Source organism: Hesperophylax consimilis, chromosome 26 (assembly GCF_061612785.1).
Source record: "Hesperophylax consimilis isolate HC1 chromosome 26, BYU_Hcon_1.0, whole genome shotgun sequence".
NCBI lineage: Eukaryota > Metazoa > Arthropoda > Insecta > Trichoptera > Limnephilidae > Hesperophylax > Hesperophylax consimilis.
The window spans coordinates 24,459,566-24,473,449 of record NC_142861.1 but is presented as its reverse complement, the minus strand read 5'-3'; positions in this window follow the sequence as shown (position 1 = coordinate 24,473,449).

Sequence of the window (13,884 nt, the reverse complement as noted above, 5' to 3'; positions counted from 1 at the left end):
TCGTATTAACGCCACAAGTAAAAAACTTCAGAGTGTGGAAATTGACATCACCATTGTCATAGAACTGTATGAGGTACTTATACATTTTATTGGCGAAATGCGAGATAATTTTGATGATTTCGAAAACCAAGCCAAAAAACTGTCCTTTTTACAGGAAAATGAAAGATATTTTCGACGCAATCGAAAGCCTAAGCTACTTCCTGGCGAGAATAATACAGGTGAAGAGATGCAACAAAAAAACGGCCGCGAAAATTTCAGAATCACTACTTTTTTAGTAATAATCGATTCCTTATCAGCAAAACTAAAAAAACGACTGAGTGCTTACAAATCACTTTATAATAAATTTAATTTTATTACTCAATTGACAAAACTAAGCCCTTCTGAAGTCGAAGAAAAGGCAAAATCATTGCAAATGATTTATTCTAGTGATTTAGAAGCCCATTTTTCAGAAGAATGTCTTCATTTTCGTGCTCACTGCAGTTTGAAAAATAAGGATCGAAACAATGCTGTCAGTTTGTTAAAATGGTTACGAACTGAAGATCTCAAAACCATTTATCCAAACGTGGATATTGCTCTTCGAATGTGTGTGTGTACTCCCGCCAGTAACTTTTCTGGAGAACGATCATTTTCTTGTTTACGACGTGTAAAAAATTATTTACGCACAACAATGGCGGAGCAAAGGCTGAAAAATCTTGCTTTGCTTAACATAGAAGCAGATTTTTTAAGGAAATTGGATTGCGAAGATCTAATTAATGATTTTGCTGCACTTAAGTGCAGACGAGAATTGTAACTGCCAGATTTTTGTTTTGAGTTCAGTTTTTTTTATGTTAGATAATGCTTTACGTAAATTTTTTTTACCGAAGTTTTAATTTGTATTTTAAGTTTAGTTATTATATTCGAATATGTACCTTAAGTTGATTTTTATTTAAAAGAGGTGCTGATTTCTTTTATTTGTTTGGAGACTTAATAATTACTTTTTATCCAGCCCGTATCTGGCAACCCTAATTGTAACTGTGAAACACTTATATATTATTGTACGAGTATAAACCTGAAACTAGTTAAATAAATTAAACCTAAAACTGTTTTTTAAATTCTTCTGTATTTATTTTAAATATGTTAAATATTGTGATTTCTCGCTTTTGTATGCTTTGATAATATATTATGTTAAACTGACCTGCTGACAAACTGCTTGAGCAGTTTAGCGGGTATTAATAATAAAAAAATAAAAAAAATAAATAAAAAAATATTTTATTCAAATCCTTGAAACCTTAGAAAGTATTACAAACTAGCAGCTATTATAGTTAACTAAATTTCTGAATCGATTTCGATAAAAAGTGTCAATAAAGTAAATTCATTATGTAGTCTATAGTCTGTATCAGGGGTCTCCAAACAACGGCCCGTCAATGTCATCAATCCGGCCTGCGACAATCGACAATTATACAGTAATTGAACTAGCGAATTTAGCAAGCGTATTTTTTTACATTAATCCCACACAGGAGGCTTTGAGGAAAATATTTTCCCTCACGACCTATGTCATCTTAGGTAATGCTGTGTGGAGGGTCTTTTTAAGGAAGGGAAGGATAGGAAGTTCTGAAAAGGAAAATGTATGAGGGGTGGGTAGGAATCTGGGGATTAGTGTGTCCAGGAGTGACATACGTATGAATACATTCCTCCAACTGCGGTGCAAGGCGATGGGTCAAGATAGTCCGGCTGGAAAGGTCAAAAGGCCTCCCTCACCCAGTCTATCTCGTTCCGGCCCGCCACGCAGCAGGTGGGCAGACGTATCCGCCGCCAAGACCTGGACAAATCTCACCCCATGAACCATGAATGATAATGGCAGGAAAATTAAAACGGTTTTGACCCTAGGAACTTACAGAAAAGTTAGGATACTCCTGGTCAATATGATGGGTACTGAGAAAGGGGCGGCTACATGGTCTGGGGCCTAGGGCGGCCAAGACTGCAAATCCGCCTCTGAAACTATGCCATTTATAAAAATGGAACGATACACGCTTCAACAACGCATTGAAATTATTAAAATTCACTTGAGTGAATCAAATGCAAATCATCTAGAGTGATGAGGCCCATTTCCACCTCGGTGGCTTCGTCAACAAGCAATATTGTCGCATCTGGGGCTCGGAAAACCCAAGAGTTATTGTTTAAAAGCCTCTCTATCCTCAACGTGTTACTGTTTGGTGCGGTGTATGGTCCGGCAGAGTCATTGGACCTTACTTTTTCGAAAATGAGGCTGGAGCAACACTTATGGTGAATGGATTGCGCTATCGAGAGATGATTAATGATTTTTTATGGTTGGAATTGGATGGTATTGATCTGGAAAAGGTTTACTTTCAACAAGACGGCGCTACGTGCCACACAATCAACGAAACCATTGATCTTTTTCGATTGAATATCAAAATAATACCTCTTATTGGAAAACCCTGTAAATGTAGCTATTTATAACACAATCATGTTCTTCGAATCATTACCAACAAATAATAATATGACGTTATAATAATTTTTGGGTAGTTCCCAATCACTTGTGGCATCAGACAGTTTAAGTGCGACAAAAGCTGTCACAGTGTCGTGACACAAGACACAATACAAGACACATTATTATCACGAGAACCTTTCACCTTTCATCTTTATTCAGTCACCTGTCACCCGTCACCTGTCACCCTTGGGTGTCGAGTTTTAAGTGGGGGAGGCGTTATTTAGCTAGGAGGTTCAGGGGGGGTGGTGGGGTGAATTATTTATAAGTGGAGGTGCCATTGTCACATAGTGGTAAATAATATCAGCTTGATCGGGAGTTACTCTGGGGGAGGCTATTTTATGGGCCGCATTAGAGATGTTACACAATATTATTAGAATTTTGAAAATATCAATAAAAATTAATGCTTTTTAAATTTACGTTTTCAAAATTACAAGTGATTTGTCAAGAATTCAGATTATCCCGCGATTTTCCTGATCTGTTCTAGTTATTAAATGGGAAACGTAGTAAACCCTACAAAATTTGTTCATTTCCACAGCAGTGAGAACAGTAACCTTCAATTCCTGAGATAGAGTTAGAGATAAATATCTTTGAATTTTCATCGCTAGATGTCAGCAACGTGGAATTCTCATCATATTATTATACCTAAATTATTTCTTTGGATTCGGAGAGAATTATTATTATTGACTTTGATAATAATGCCACGGATGTAAGAAAAATTAACCTTAATGGAATAATTTTTATTTGGTTCTTCAAATAACCTTTCAAATTAAAATATCAATATACACACATACTAAAACAAATCGTATCATTTTAGGTACTGTTAGCTATACACATAATATTATAACACATCGAGTACCTGCCCATGGACGAGAACTTTAGCGTCATCAGTTAACGGAAGATAAGGAACCAAAGCGCACACCAGATACTAAGTTCGGTGAGCGTGCTTTCCGAGTGTCAGGGCCTCGACCCACTCGTTGTGCGAGTAGAATGAATTTTGACGTTTGTCGTATGTAAGTATGTACCTTCGACGAGACTCAAGAATAAGAACGTCGACCAATATATGTACTTTCGACGGCAATTACTAGCATTCTGGATTGGAGAATTGATACCCAAGACGTAAAGTCTGGAATGGACTGAGACAAATTATTCAATTATTATTATTATGGAATGCATGCACCTTTGTACGATGGGAAAAATTTGATTATTTGCGCGTATCACTGGTAAATGATTTATCGAAATCCATTACATAATATTAAAAAGTGCAACCTATTATTTTAGGTCATACATATTCGGCGTATCCATCCAATCCGGCTCTATATTTACAGTATAATTATTCGACAACAATAAGTTGACGCAAGTTTACTAAACTTAAAATATTTTATGCGTGGGTAGGTAGATACCAACCTACGTCATAATACTATTTAAAAGCTTTTTTAAAAATTGTAAATTATCAACTGCTCGAAGACATTGGGACTATGTCATCCTCAATTGAGGTATGTTACAAGTCTGAAGGAGAAGTTTGGGAAATACCCGGCTAACCATGTCCGGTCGCTAAATACGACTAAACAATTTTATGCAAAGTTTATATTCTGAATGTTGGTCTTTCGCCAGAGTGATACTGGGAGAATTTAGCTATGATAATTACTAGATCTGAATCTCCTCACATTCCCATCTCATTTCTCCCCCCTATCCCTCAAAACCCTCAAAATTTACTAATTTTACTATTGGGGAAGCCACAGTCTCATTAAGTAATTCGTAAGCAACTCATAATAAGTAATTCGTAATGAATAAGTAATTCGTAATGAATAAGTAATTCGTAGTGAATAAGTAATTCGTAATGAATAAGTAATTCGTAATGAATAAGTAATTCGTAATGAATAAGTAATTCGTAATGAATAAGTAATTCGTAATGAATAAGTAATTCGTAATGAATAAGTAATTCGTAATGAATAAGTAATTCGTAATGAATAAGCAATTCGTAATTAATAAGTAATTCGTAAGTAATTCATAATAAGTAATTCGGATGATACAGAATAAAATAGGCAGGGCTCCAATAACTGACAGGACATCAATAAAAACTGCCTAATAGGTCTCCATATTAAAACAGGTTTCATGAAACTATTTGTAAAATTGATCTGGGTATCTAGTATCGATCGATAAAGGATTCTCGAGTATGACTGCAGATCGCCAACGACTAAACAACAGTACACAATGACCAAGTGTTCTGAATTTGCTCGTCGTAAGCTGTTTTAAGAAGTTAAGATGATTTATCTATTTATCTTCTATCTATTCATATAAATAAAAATGTAAATGTTCGTTTGTTCAAAATCTTAAATCTCCAAAAGTTCTTTACCGATTGCTTTGAAATTATGACACAACATTGAATTTGAATACGCGAGTGTTTTTTATATACCCACATTATATAGATATGAAGATATCACCTGTGACAGATAAAAACATGTTTTTTTAGAACAGCGCCATCTGTTGGACATACATGCTTCTTTTGAAAAACAGTGCCATCTTTTGGACGCAATAACAACACGCTCTATTGTTTATCTATCTGCACAAACAGAGTGAGCCACAGCAAGGCATGGCGGGGTACAGCTAGTTATTGATAAATCTTTTATCGATCGACCGTGTTAGATCAAAGCCTCCTAGATCACAGGTTTTTGTTAGACACCCTGGTGGCGCCATCTATCCACGATTTATGATAATCCAATACGGAGCAAATTATGTAAGAAAAATGTTGTGTTTTTGTCAAATCTTCTCCAAGTCTGGTCAGTTTGTGAATTTGACCATGCCAGGTATTCTTGTTATAAACAACACATTTTCTTTACACATTTTTTTTTAACTGGGCAATGTTATTATTAATTATTGCAGACAATATTACCGATTTTCCAACGAAATTTTGAAACAGAAAAAAATAATGTTACAAAATTCGATAATATGTGTCAAATGATTAAATATTACAATTTGAGGTTTTACCATAAGGTTTTACTTACTAAAGTATTCCAAAAATAAAAATATTCCCATACTTGCAGAAAAGTCGATAGATGTCGCTCATATAAATAAAAACGGATTTATTTATCCGAGAAACTATCTAGATTGCATTTAGTTCGGAAAGAATCATACGATCGTACATAAAGTAGAAGCCAATAAAAATTAAGATAATTTAGGTACTTCTCAGTCGACGCATGATACTGTTAAATATGAGAGAAGGAAATATGGTCAGATTAGCTCAGTGGTAGAGCAGCACCCCGGTAAGGCTAAGATCGTGGATTCAATTCGTAGATGTGACCTATATTTTTTGTTTTAATTTTCGTTTGAAAATCGCTAATATTGTCTTCAATAATTAAATATTACAATTCCAGGTTTTACTCAATAAATTATTAAAAAATTAAATGTTAGTATCAATTTTAGTTACAGTGTTATGGAATAGTTAACAATGAATTAAGATTTTGGAGAACGCAAATATTGTTGTTAAGTTCATTTTGTTGATGTTTTTTTTACATAGGTACCTAACTTTGGGGCCGCCTGTATTAGTGTATACGGGGTGAAATATGATTGAAAGTAATGTCAACACTGTAGTGATACGGAATTATTATCGAGTTACCTTTAGTTCCATTGTGTTGACAGGTGAGGTGAGGAGGTAAGTACCCTCTCACTTACTACCCGCGTACAGCAAACAAACAAAATCACTACAATCGCCTACCCCCCTCCCTCTACCAGCATGGCAGGGCTGTGAATAATGTGTTTACACACTAATTATTAAAACACTAGTACAGACCTGCTAAAAATTACGAAAACTACATCAGTTCCAATTTTGAAATGACAATAAAAATAATTTTCTGTACAAATACCCATTATACTATAAAAAGGTACTTTGGAGCCTGTCTGAATTATGTCAAAATAAGTTCCAATTTTGAAAATAACACGTTAAAATAAATCCGAGCTCATTGAACAGATGTTAAAATCACAATTACAGACAGACAACTGAAGTTAGTATAATTTGATGGTGTGGTAAAAATATTTAAATTTATGATATGTTTAAGTCTATATTATTAAATATCTACTTATGTAAAGTTACAAATTTTTTATCATAAAATACATTTTTAAAATCATTGCAGACAAAATTAGCGATTCGCAAACGAAAATTCCAAACAGCAAAGTCAGAAAAGATACGGTCCCATCTAGGAATTGAACCCAGGAGAGCATTTACTAAAGTATAATACATCAATGTAAGAGAGATAATTGTCTTCAATTATTAAATATTACCCTTTGAGGTTTTACTCAATAAATTATTCCAAAAATAAAATAAAAGTTAATAGGAGTAGCACAATAAATTAAAAAATGGATATATTTATCCAAGACACTCTCTAGATTTTATTTAGTTTGGGAAGAATCTTGCGTTCATATATATAGAGAACAGCCAATAAAAGTAAGAATTGCGAAAATGAAGATAATTTTAAAGGCAATGCTAAGGTCCAGAGTTCAATTTCTAACTTCAACTTCTGATTTTTCCGTTTCAAATTTTCGTAAATAATTAATTATTATAATTTTTTAAGTAAATTTCCACTTCTTTGAATCTTTATACAATTTATGCATTAATTCATTCATTCATTCATTCATTCACGAAAACAAAAGTTAAATTCATAATAAATTTTATTCAATAGTTAAATTCATAATAGACGTATTTAATTAAAATCAACTTATTTTGTTACTATACATAATTCAACTATTTTAAAAAGTGTTTAAAAAATAAAATTAAAAAATGGCTGAGGACTGTACCTCCATATCTTCCCAGGTACCGGAGTCAACCGCTCTACCGACCTTGCCAGCTGCCGATAGGTAGGACCGATATTTATTTCGTATTAACTGATGTAATGGCATTCGATTTCAGAGTCTTTCTGCTGAGTTTCAGCTCGATCGAGTGTAGGAAAGTGGCTTAATTTCTACTTACAAGATTTGCTTTCATTCATTACCGAAAACAAAAGTGAAATTCAAATATAAGACGTATTTAAGAAGATAGGAAGTATGGCGAAATATACAATTAAATAATGCGATTGTTATATTTTTTAAGTTTGTCTTCAATTTTGAGAGGTTTGTGTTAAATAAAGTTTAAAGCTGGCTGACTGCCCCACTGGTAGCCGTGCTTTCTGGTCACTCGCTAGCTCGATCGGAAGAAATTTCTGCAGAACCACTTTCCCACCTCTGACCAAGCCTGATGGTCGGCTGGCTAACTCGGCCCGCGAGAAAGCTGAATTATTAGGCAAAATTTTCGCGGAAAACTCAACTCTTCAAGATAACGGAGAGACTCCCCCTTCCATTCCGCACTGCGGTTTTCAAATGGAGGAACCGAAGATCCGGAACAGAGAGGTTCTCCGAGTCTTGAACGAGCTGAAAGTCGACAAAGCCAGTGGGCCGGACGGAATACCTGCCTTGGTCCTCAAGAGGTGTTCTGCAGAAATGACTCCAGTGCTCGCGAAATTATTTAGGCTCTCTCTCAAAGGTGGAAAGGTGCCTGATCTTTGGAAAAAGGCAATCGTCCACCCAATCCCAAAAAAGGGGGACCGTTCCGACCCTTCTAACTACCGCCCCATAGCCATCACTTCCATACTCTCGAAGGTATTTGAAAGGGTGGTTAACAACAAATTGCTCACATATCTCGAGAATAACAATATCCTAAGCGATCGGCAATATGGATTTCGTCGAAACCGATCGTGTGGCGATCTACTCGGATATGTAACGCATATTTGGGGGCGGTACATGGAACGTTTTGGTGAAACCCAAACCGTTGGGTTGGATATCTCCAAAGCCTTTGACAGAGTCTGGCACCGGGCGCTTATCGGGAAATTACCATCGTATGGGATCCACCCAACCCTGCATAGTTGGATTGCAGACTTTCTGAGGGGAAGAACAATTCAAACTGTGGTTGACGGCTCTTCTTCCTCACCGCACCAAATCAATGCGGGGGTGCCACAAGGATCTGTGCTGTCTCCGACGCTGTTTTTATTGCACATCAACGATCTCGTTGAATGTGCACCAATTCACTGCTACGCTGATGACAGCACCGTTCACGAGGGTTATCTTTTTGACAGGCCCCCTTCCACCTATGATGTCCGAACAGCTCGGGAAGTTTTGAAGCGAAAAATTGACCACCACCTAGAGATGGTTCGTGCCTGGGGTAAGGCCAACTTGGTCAGTTTCAACGTCTCAAAAACCCAAGCGTGTCTGATTTCGGCAAAGAGGGAGATCAATGACTGTCTGGTGCAATTTGATGGGAGCACTCTCCCCAATAAAGACTCCATTGAAATGCTTGGAGTCACTATATCAGACCAGCTCAAGTATCGGGGATCCATAGAAGCCCGAGTAAATCAGGCCTCCAAAAAGTTGGGCGTCTTGTACAGGGCTAGGAGATTCTTCAACAGTGACCAGCTGCTGACCCTGTACAAGTCTCAAGTCCGCCCAACTATTGAATTTGGGAGCCACCTTTGGGCTGGTGCCCCAAAATACTTGATAAACCTGCTTGAGTCTGTGCAAAGGAGAGCGATCCGTCTGATTGACAATCCGTTGTTAACAGACCGATTGCCTTCTCTGATGCATAGACGCAATGTAGGCATGCTGTGTCTGTTCTACAGGTATTTCAATGGAGCCTGCTCCAAGGAGCTAGCAGCATTGATTCCTGATGCACCGGTGCACGTGCGCGAAACTCGACGGACACGAACTGAACACCTGTTCACGGTTGACGTTGGCTTCATGAGAACGGGCCGTTTTTACGACTCGTTTTTGTGTAAGTCGGCTCGTATGTGGAACGAGCTACCGGCATCTGTTTTTCCTCCCTCCTATAATCCGAGCCTCTTCAAGGCCCACATTAACAAATCCCTTCCTACAGCCCCTACCTTACTCCGCCTCACAACGCCGCCAAAAAAATAATAATCAATGCCTATTCACTGTGCGTCAGTATTATTATCTTAAAGACATGTGTACAGTTTAGGATTATTGTAAACGGAAGTGGCGCCATCTGTTAGCTAGTAATCTATTGAAGGTGTTACAGCTATTACATTTTCAATATAATTAGTGTTCCTCTGTGAAAATTATAAAATGTATCCGGAATTCGAGTAATTCTTAATGTACATCTGAAATTAATTAAAACTCGACAGGTTTTGGGGGAAATCACAGGATAAATTATTTTTACCATCCCTTAAAGAAAGTCTGCAATGAAATCTTTTGATCGGCTGTCATCTTTACCACGGCGACCTGACGTCCAGTGAAATCAGGCGGGAAATGTCACCCTAATGACGCGTCACACGTCACGTGGCGTGGCGTGGTGTGGTAGGCGCGTGGCCTCAAGTGGCGTGGAGCGGGGCGCGTGGCAGACCAATGGTCACTCCACAACTACCGATCAAGATGGCGACCTTATAAGAATGCCGACGGAACTGCTTCCGGTGTCACTTTGATTTTGAATTTGGAAGTGTAATCTAGAAAAATATTAATTCGAAGCCGTTTTGATCGAATTCTAACATAAATCAAATACTTAATCTTCTAAAATGGGTAAACGTTTAAATTAAAATTCCTATCCCCTTTATTTTCTCTTACTGAAGTAAAAAAAATATATATTAAATTGTTGTCCGGTAAATTATTATTATTTTTTTTATCGTTTCGTCTTCCTGAGATATTGTCCATCGAATTAAAATGCAGTTCAAAAATAAAATCAATAATTTAAATTTATTATTTATTGGTTCACATCGATTTAATAACACAATTTCGGTGCCATTGTGTAAAGCGTTTATTTCATTTATGTAATTCTGATAAAGAGTCACATCTTCGAAGAAGGTGACTTTTCCCTGGGGTCTTGAAATTTTTTTCACCGATGATTATTTAAATACTAAAACAAAAAATGAATTGAAAATAAGCTAGCATTTTTTGAAAAGTCTTTTTATAAGCCTAAAAAAATAAACTATTAGGGCTGTTGAAAATGCTTTAATGTGTAAAATCTCCTACTTATAATCCCTTTTCGGATATAGTTTTATTGAATAATGGAGTAAATTAAGATCTTGGGATTATGACGGGATAACATGTTAACATTTTTGTGCCTATACACTCGTAAAATAAAATAAAACATGCATTTTGGCCACGTTTTTGTTGCAATCAAAAAAGGCAGCCGGTATAAAGTGACAAATTTCAACCTAATCGTGATCTGCGTAAGGACCGAATTTTACACCCCGAGGTGATCTAAAATATAACTCCACCTTAGGCATCATTGGATGTGTAAAGGTGACTCATGGGATGTATGTCATATTATGTGTAAATTAATTCGTGTTGTGATGGCAGGTCGCAGCCTCCCTCACCCTGTGTCCTGCCGCGTGTGCGGAGACCGTAGCTTCGGCAAGCACTACGGGGTGTTCTGCTGTGATGGCTGCTCCTGCTTCTTCAAGAGGAGCATCCGGAGGAGCATGGCCTACATCTGCATTGGTAATACATTATGATTCACTTGATCCAGACTAGATACTTCAAGTTTCTCTAGTTACAAGTGTATGGCGCAGTCTCTCTCACCCCGTGTTCTGGTGCGTGTGCTGAGACCGTGGCTTCGGCAAGAACTACGGGGTGTTCTGCTGCGATGGCTGCTCCTGCTTCTTCAAGAGGAGCATCCGGAGGAGCATGGCCTACATCTGCATTGGTAATACATTATGATTCACTTGATCCAGACTAGATACTTCAAGTTTCTCTAGTTACAAGTGTATGGCGCAGTCTCTCTCACCCCGTGTTCTGGTGCGTGTGCTGAGACCGTGGCTTCGGCAAGCACTACGGGGTGTTCTGCTGCGATGGCTGCTCCTGCTTCTTCAAGAGGAGCATCCGGAGGAGCATGGCCTACATCTGCATTGGTAATATATTATTATTCACTTGATCCAGACTAGATACTTCAAGTTTCTCTAGTTACAAGTGTATGGCGCAGTCTCTCTCACCCCGTGTTCTGGTGCGTGTGCTGAGACCGTGGCTTCGGCAAGCACTACGGGGTGTTCTGCTGCGATGGCTGCTCCTGCTTCTTCAAGAGGAGCATCCGGAGGAGCATGGCCTACATCTGCATTGGTAATATATTATGATTCACTTGATCCAGACTAGATACTTCAAGTTTCTCTAGTTACAAGTGTATGGCGCAGTCTCTCTCACCCCGTGTTCTGGTGCGTGTGCTGAGACCGTGGCTTCGGCAAGCACTACGGGGTGGTCTGCTGTGATGGCTGCTCCTGCTTCTTCAAGAGGAGCATCCGGAGGAGCATGGCCTACATCTGCATTGGTAATACATTATGATTCACTTGATCTAGACTAGATACTTCAAGTTTATCTAGTTACAAGTGTATGGCGCAGTCTCTCTTACCCCGTGTTCTGGCGCGTGTGCTGAGTCCGTGGCTTCGGCAAGCACTACTGGATGTCCTGCTACGATGGCAGCTCCTGCAGCTTTGATAGGAGCATGGCCTACAGCTGCATTGGTAATACATAGTGATTCACTTGTTCTAGACCAGATTCTTCAAGTTTCTCTAAATACAAACGTATGGTAGCATATCTCCCTCACTCACTACGGGAATTCTACTGCGATAGCTGCTTCTGCTTCTTCAAGAGGAGCGTCCGGAGGAGTATGGCCTAAAACTACATTTGAAAAAAAACGATGATTTACTGGAGTAGATACTTCAAGTTTCTCTAGTTGCAAAGATATGGTGACAAGTCGCAGTCTCTCTGGTAATTTATTGTCATTCACTTGCTCTATATTCTTAAAGTGTCTCCAATACTGCTGCGTAGATAATCTGATTGAATCTCGAAAAACTCTCAGAGTCAATTTTTTTGGTATTATATTTGAGTATTACATGAAAACTTTTCATAAACCGGTTATATTATAGGTGAATATTATTCCTTTTTTCTGATTTTCAATAGACTTTCAAAAGTATGTATTTACAAACTTACTGCTCCAAAAATCAATTGTCATATCAAATCAGATTTTTACTAGACTTTCAATAGTAAGTATTTACAAAGTTACTGCTCCAAAAATCAATTGTCATATCAAATCTGATTTTCAATAGACTTTCATTAGTATTTATTTACAAAGTTACTGCTCCAAAAATCAATTGTCACATCAAATAAGATTTTCAATTGACTGAATAAAATTGTTTTAAATAAAATATGGGTAAGTTACACTTTGATCAACGCAAAACAGTGTTTTTTTAAAACAAATACCTTCTGAACTAACATCTTCTACTAATATTTCTATTTTTGAGACCGATAATTCGTGGTGGAATTCCATTATAATATATTATAATAAAACAAATAAAAAACTTTATTCCACTTAATTTTTAAAATTAAGTGGAATAAAGTTTTTTATTTGTTTTATTATAATATATCTTCTACTAAATAATAGATGTAACGAGAAGAAATAAGCTCAGAAAGCGACAGATTTGCTGGCCTCAAGACTGGGAATGAGAGATAGTAGCACCAAACCAACAAATAATAATGTGCTCCGCAATACCGTTGAATTTCTAGGGTGGAGAATATTATAAGTAAATTAGGAACTTTGTAACAAAAATCACGTAGAGTTCACATAAAAAAGAGAGGTTATGTTCATGGAACGCTAAAGAAAACCTACTGGCTGATAGAGATGAAAATATATTAAACTGAGTTAAGATATGACAGTTGGCATATTACTATTATTCACATACACAGGTAAGTATTGATGGATAGGAAACTAATTATTATTACTCATTATCCCGTAAATCTCACCATAAAATAATTGTTTTATTAAAAAGAAGATGTCAAAAACTACCTTTCAAACTGCAGTGTAAATCGATACCTCAGCTGGGACGGATTGATGTGTGATATGAAGAAGACCGCGGAATATATTTTTAAAATGTTAATTTTTATGTGAAACCGCACACGAGTCCCAACTGCTTCCAACCGTGTGGAGCCAGTGAGACTATGGCATCTCCGTTTGTTGTAAGGCTGAAGGTAGTGGAGAGGGGAAGGATACGAGAAGATGAAGGTAGTGAAGTACCCGGCTATTCAGATCTGGTCACCTAACACAGCCAAAACTATTTCGAACAACGTTTCAATTCTGAATTGATGATACTGAAAGTATCTTCCTCTCCGCAAGTGTACTATATATGATTTTAAATGAGTAATTTGTGAAATAACACAAATTAATCAAATACAATTTACTTGCGATTTCCGGGATTTGAATCCGCAACCTCCAGCTTACCAGTCCAGAAGCTTTAAACTCGCATAATTTGTAACTACAACGGGTTTTCTCCTATATTCCAATCTGGGCTTATCTTATGTTCAAGAAGCCCAGATGGAATACTGTCCACCGAGTATAGCGAATGCATAGTAATTATTTGTCATAACGTTTTGGACTT